This window comes from Zophobas morio, unplaced genomic scaffold (genome assembly GCF_036711695.1).
Source record: "Zophobas morio isolate AGI-343-1 ecotype UQ-CSIRO unplaced genomic scaffold, CSIRO_AGI_Zmor_V1 ptg000044l, whole genome shotgun sequence".
Classification (NCBI taxonomy): Eukaryota; Metazoa; Arthropoda; class Insecta; order Coleoptera; family Tenebrionidae; genus Zophobas; species Zophobas morio.
This window is the reverse complement of record NW_026972149.1, coordinates 4,177,533-4,184,749: the sequence shown is the minus strand read 5'-3', so window position 1 is coordinate 4,184,749 and position 7,217 is coordinate 4,177,533. Positions and strand designations below refer to the sequence as shown.

The window sequence follows — 7,217 nt, the reverse complement described above, 5'->3', positions numbered from 1 at the left end:
AACTCGTAATGTGTACAAATTTTGATCATTTTTTGTAAAAGTTAATCATCACTATTTGCTAAGATACAACTGATTTTGGCCAATGGCATGACCTCTAAGAAAAGAGAGGGTGGGTGGGCGGGGTTAGTATTTGCTAAGATAAGAACGATTTTGGCAAATAACATACTCGCTAAGAAAATACAGGGCGGGTGGGCGGGGCTAGCTAACTAATTTCAAAATAATAACTCCACTAAAATGTGAGAACGATTTTTTTTACTATTTTTCCCCGCCTCACCAGATTGTTAAGAGCGTTAATCCGCCATTTTCCAGACACCCGGTATATATCAAGACGTAAAAAAAATGATAAAACTAAATACCGATCAAAATAACCTTCACGAAAGGTAAAGGAAAAATTTAAAAAAACAACACCTAATTTAAAATTAATGCAAAATTCTAAACTTTAGGCTTCTTCTTCTGCTACAATTAGCGAATCCCCTCATCTTCATTTACGAACCCACTGCAACAAAAAACACATGAAATTTTTGTGAAGAGAAAGAACAATACAATAGAAGTCAAGTTTATACCCACATGTTAATTTTTAATAACGAACAAAAACTATGTAATGGTGTTGTATTGAATTTTTTGAATTTTTTAAAAATTGCGATATTTCAATGCAATGAATTAATTAACTAATTCTGGAAAAAAATAATTCTGCGGCCCGAAATCTACAAGGAAAAGTATTTAGTTAAATTTCCAAAATCGTCAAAAATGGGTGGAAATTTGCATGAGGGAGGTAGACATAGTGGAAAATTTCATTTTTGAAATAGTTGTCTCAAAATTCTGAAAAAATTCAGGGATATATATCCGAAGTGCTGATTCCAAAAATTTAGTGTGTTGATGGTCACGGAGCAACATTTTCTTAGGAATCGGTACGAATTTCTGAAAATTTCTAAAAATTTTCATATTTCAACGGACGATTCTGGAAAAACGGTTGGAGTTATGAAAGAAACCAAGCCGGAAGTGGGTTCTAGAGCTACAAATTTACAAGAAAATGCATTTAGTTAAATTTCGAAAATGTCAAAATTTGGCCGAAATTTGAAGAAGGGGGAACCATTGAAAAATTTTCACTTTTAAAAAAGTTGTCTAAAAATTACGAAAAAATTCAGGGACGTAGATCCCGACATGCTGATTCCAAAAATATAACATGTTGATGGCCACGGAGCAACATTTACCAAAAAATCGGTACGAAATGCGAATTTTTGAAAATTTCTGAAAATTTCGATATTTTAACGGTCGATTCCGGAAAAACGGTTGCACTTACCAAAGAAACAATGCCGGAAGTGTGTTCTAGAACTCGAAATGTACAAGAAAACATATTTAGTTAAGTTTCGAAAATGTAAAAATTTGGCCGAAATTTGAAGAAGGGGGGACCATTGAAAAAATTTCACTTTTAAAGAAGTTGTCTGAAAATTGCGAAAAAATTCAGGGACGTAGATCTCGACATGCTGATTGCAAAAATATAGCGTGTTGATGGTCACGGAGAAGAATTTTCGAAAAAATCGACACGAAATGCGAATTTTTGAAAATTTCTAAAAATTTCTATATTTCAACGGCCGATTCCGGAAAAACAGTTGCAGTTATCAAAGAACCGAGGCCCGAAGTGAGTACTAGAGCTCGAAATCTACAAGAATATGTATTTAGTAAAGTTTCGAAAATGTCAAAATTTGGCCGAAATTTGAAGAAGGGGGAAAAATTTCCCTAAAAAAAAAGTAGTCTAAAAATCATGAAAAAATCCAGGGATGTAGATCTCGATTTGCTGATTCCAAAAATATAGAATGTTCATCGTCCTGGAACAAAATATTCGCTAGAATCGGTATGAAACGCGAATTTTTGAAAATTTCTAAAAGTTTCGATATTTCGACGGTCGATTCTGGGAAAACGGTTGCAGTTATCAAAGAAACGAAACCGGAAGTGTGTTCTAGAACTCGAAATGTATAAGAAAATATATTTAGTTAAGTTTCGAAAATGTCAAAATTTGGCCGAAATTTGAAAAATTTTCACTTTTAAAAAAGTTGTCTAAAAATTGCGAAAAAATTCAGGGACGTGAATATCGACATGCTTAGTCCGGAAATATAACGTGTTGATGGTTACGGAGCAATATTTTCGGAAAATTCTGTGTGAAATTCAAATTTTTCGAAATTTTCAAAAATTGTGATATTTCAAGAGACGATTCAGTTTAAGTTATCGAAGAAATGAAGCCAGAAGTGACTTCTGCGGCCAAAAATCTACAAGAGAATGTATTTAGTTAAGTCTGCAAGATTTCAAAGTATTCAGTTTTGCTATTCTTGATTTAAACAATAAAATAAATTGTCTCAGTCATTAATTTTTTTAAGACGTCCTGTATAAGCAAATCTAAAAAATATTAATGCAATGATAAAACACTTATCACACTTTGCAAATTTAAGATAGGATTTGTTCAGCAAAATTTTGAGGTGACGTCATTAATTTTTTAGGGGGGATGAGCAAATAACAAATTAGAAACTGTTTAAATACGTTTTTCGAAAATATTTCGCTGTAGACTCTAGAAAAACCCCGCCTGTTTGAAGTCTCTAGCTACTCTTCATGATAAACCAAAATATAAATATCAAGTCGACGCGGTCTACTTTTTACTCACATTTTTTTTAGCGCTGGCATTTAAACGTGACACAAGAATTTGGAAGTAAGACAACGGCGTTCCATAATCACGTTCTGTTATTATCAGACATGACCTGCGATACCACTCGTTTCATCATTACGTTACATTATTGAGAAAACATTTCATACAGTTTGTGAGTCACCTTTCTCTAAATAAATCATTCAACCAATTTCTATTATTGATCTATCAAAATAATTAAATTTAGCGATTGCACAGTTTAATTTAATTTGCTAATGGCCACCAGAGTTTACATCCTATTCCACAATGAAAATTTACTGAACTTGTCGGGTCCTAAATAAACAAAAAATAGATGAAATTAAATTAACGCTTTTTTGAGTTGTCTGCGAATAATTTTTTGCGAAAATCCCGATTTTTCGCTTCGCAAAAAACTATCCAACTACGTGTCAAAAGCAAAAGATTATTGTGGCAAAAGCGTCCTTAATATATTGAAACGGCGCGTTCAGCCTGTATTTTCAAAATAAATTTAAACAAACAGTGTAATTATGTATACATTAACTTGTTTGTTGTTATAAGGGTGAATTTGAGCTGAAGCTGGCATGTAATATTGATTTAACATAAAACGACACTTACAATACACGTATGACGTCATGAACAAAGTGAAGGGTAGAATCCTCTTATAATTGTAATTACAATATGCCTGGCTAAGCAGACGCAAATGTCAAAACAGAACCCAAATTCGCACTATGTATATATTTGTTTGATTACAGTTTTAAAAACTAAAATGTTACTAGTTTTAGTGTTAATGGCTTGATTAATCTGACTTGACAAACATACACTACGGGCATTTGGAAAAAATGACCCAAGGTGTTTGCTACCTGCAGGAGCGTCTGCATAGGCCGGTATTCAAACATGTAGTAGGAATTTTAACTAAAATGCATAGTACCCTTATACGGTATCCAACTATTTCGGAAAGCAAAAAATCGACAAAAATTAAAAGCGCCTGTCAGAACAAGCAAATAGCATTGTTAATGACCCATGTAGCAGTAAGGTTAAGAAAAGTCTAAATATTGAGCCCTCATGCTACATGTTTACCTCGTAGTTTGTTTTCTTACATTCTCCTTAACAAGACATCGGAAAGAAAAAACTCGCTTGATTTATTGTAGTCTGTGTATTCTACCGAGAGAACAGTAGCAACTAGAAAAACTTACAACACAAGTCGCTACTGTTTCAGCTGCTGCCCTGACGTTTCGTTTCTAATCTTCACCCAAAATTCCGTGGAAATCGGTTATCCGTGGCCATCGGTTATTGAATTAGCCCGACAAAACATGCATGCAAAGCTCTAATTTTTGATTAAACACAACAATACTGATATGATAAAACAAGCGAAACTCATTTATAAAGTCGTTTATTATTTTGTGACAAATTTAAATAAAAATAGTTTATTGGAATGCAACGTGGAAAACGTTTTACGTCAGTTTGAACGCTATTCTCTTTAATATTGATTTTCATTTAAGGTTAAAGATTTAATGTCGTACATATTGCATTGTAATTATTATTTGTTATTCTGTTATTTACGACAAAACAGAATGAATAAAAATATTTGATGTCCGGATTACTTTTGTAGTTTAATACCGCTAAATTATTCATATTTTATTTATTGATTGCTGGATGAGTCATTATGTTATTGATTTCTGTTTTTAATTTGAATTAGATATTACCCATATCCCATATCTATGAAATTACTCTAAATAGACCGCTTATTTGCTCTGAATGCACACGGTAGGTAAGCAGGATCGTATCATGCAATATAATTTTCATATTCATCACGACTTTCGTTACGAGAATAAATTTCATTGACTAAGATTAATGAATTATTTTTGCTTTCCGATATTGTCAATGCTTTACACGGCTTAAATATAATGACTATGTTGTATCAAAATGACAAAAACATCGTCAACTACAACACAAAAAAAATTGGAAATATTGTCCGTTGAATTGAAAACTGATGATTTTTTTTTGCTCTGATTTTGGTTGGTTGGTTTGGTGAAAGGGCAAAGCGGGTTTGAATTCCTAAAAATGTTACACGTCGTGTCAAAATCGGTAAGCGGGCGAGCTAAATAATTGGTTCTATAATTACATATACATAAAGAAGCAAAGTTCAAACTTGGCGTAGGTTTTGCCACTTTAATGACAGCTGTTTCATATTGATTAGTCGGCGCCCTGTGTGTCCGAGACACTAAATAATGAACAAATATGATAGGGTAGCGATAATTAACATATTGTGAAGTTGCCTATTTGCGTCCGGTGCTCCAAAGACAAAATAACGAATTCAAGAATTGTTGCTGCGAAGCGAAAAAGTGAGACAGCTTTTTTATTGATGATGACTGGTGACAAACTGCGTTCCCGTACGTGCTTAACGAGTTCGGAGGTCATAAATTTTGATAAAACAGATATGAATTGAAGGTTTTGTGCCGGTAAAGTAGCGGAACCCACGTGTTATTTAAAATTAAGGAGCAAAAACGTCGTTAAATTGTTGTTTTACACTTTTTTAGCCTTTACAATAATTTTTCTAAGGTGGAACGGGCTAAAAGTGGTCACGTCCCGAATTAATACAGTTCCGAGAAAAATGGTACTGTCCGAAATTCGTCCGGTTCTAGTGTAACTAACAACGCAAAGCGAATACAGTTTTACAAGAGACGAGGAATAGATTGTTCCGAGTGGTTAAAACGTGCTGATTAGAACAGGTAGACAGACGCATTAGGGACAAAACAAGAGCACGTCAACGAAGTCTCAAGTCATCAAACTGAAATCTCAATTGTGTTTTCGTGTAAATGCTATCATAACTACAAAATATCGATAGAAAATTACTTGGTTCCAGTTGAGCGGAACGAGGGGCGCTACGTCCGAACATGGTATTTCAATTACAGAAGCTCATTAAATTCATATTGGTTCATCTCGTCTTCAATTTATATTTTTTTCTCAGACTTTCCAATCTTAATTTCAACCGTGTTAATACTGTTAAGAATTTATTAATGAAAATCCCAACCGTACGTTCGGTCTATCTTTCCTCGACAACAAATATTTTAATGGTAACATAAATCTCGACCGTTAGTAACGAAATACGTGCATTTTTGCCATCGACTCTAATCTTCACATTTTTTTATTCTTCACTCGTAAACCTGTTGAACTTATTACACATTACTACGCACAGGATGTTGCAATTCTAATGAGCCATTTACAAGCATAGATATATCGTCCAGACGGTCTACTAGCCATGCTCTATGCAGATATATCGCTGCACTAAGGGCACTTCATTCCAAGGTCAAAAACTCATTTCATGTCACACGAAATACATTCGAACAACGTCGTCGAATGATTACACCAATTTCCAGCAAAAAACGCAATTTTTTATACAAAATCAAAAATATGTATTTACATTTTTTTCTGGTACTGACTTGACCTTTAACCTCACTTAAGCAAAAAAACAAGTCAAAAGTTTTGGTAAAAATAAAAAATCTTTCGCTTATTTCGTATTGCTGTCCTTTTTTAATCCGAAATTATGTATATATTTCAAAAAAATGTTAAACAACGGCAGCATGTGTGGGAAATATATATAAAATAACCACATTTACAAAGTAACTAAATAATGCTTGTGATTATAATATTCACACTTATTTTTCAAAACAATCGAACTTCGAAAATAATTTCCTTAATTGGTTTATTTATTCTTTAAACCTTTTGACGTTTAAGTATTTCCTTTTCCGGATATTTTTCACATCTTCATGTACGAGTAGTATCGCTGTTTTTTTTTATCCGAAATTAAGTTATAGCGGAAAAAGTATCCAAATTTTGAGAATATTTTGTAATTTGTCAAGCGCCTAGCGCACGTGTGTTACAAAATTTCAAAGTATGACATACAATACAATACACTCACTATACAATTACTCCGGGATTTTTTTTTGACTTGTGATATAGTTACCCAAGAATTTGACAGTTTTTAATTTAAAAAGAATATAAAATTTTAATGAATTTAGAACGTAATTCATTTTGTTTCGAAAAATGTGCATTATTGTGTAACATGACCGGAATAGGGGTTGTCGAAAATAATTTATTTATGCAAATGTCAAATTAGATACTTCAATAACAAGAAAAGGGATCCTCAAGATTCTTCCAGACTACTTCAAGAGTGAAACGAAAGGAGTACCCAAGATTCTTCCAAATTACTTGAAAACCCAGTCACAATGGGTCCCCGAGATTCTTTCAAACTACTTCAAAAAATAGACAGAAGAGATCCCGGAGATTCTTCCAAACGACTTCAAAAACCAGACATAACGCGTCCCCGAGATTCTTTCAAACTATGTACTTTAAAACCAAAACATAAGGGACGTCGAGATTCTTTCAAATTAGATACTTCAATAACAAGAAAATGGATCCTCAAGATTCTCTCAAACTACTACAAAAGTGAGCAAAAGCAGTACCCGAGATTCTTTCATATTACTTCAAAACCCAGATACAATGGGTCCCCGAGATTCTTTCAAACTACTTCAAAAAGTAGATAGAAGGAATCCCCGGGATTCTTCCA

General features: G+C 33.3%; 1 long non-coding RNA gene across 1 annotated transcript in view; it reads right to left on the bottom strand.

Annotated features, from left to right (window-relative positions):
• Window positions 1-284: 284 nt before the first annotated feature.
• LOC135141801 (uncharacterized) overlaps window positions 285-7,217 on the bottom strand; it is a 167,521-nt gene continuing 160,588 nt past the window's right edge. The window contains exon 3 of the long non-coding RNA XR_010282423.1: window positions 285-496. This is a non-coding gene — a long non-coding RNA (uncharacterized LOC135141801). The remainder of the gene's footprint in view (window positions 497-7,217) is intronic.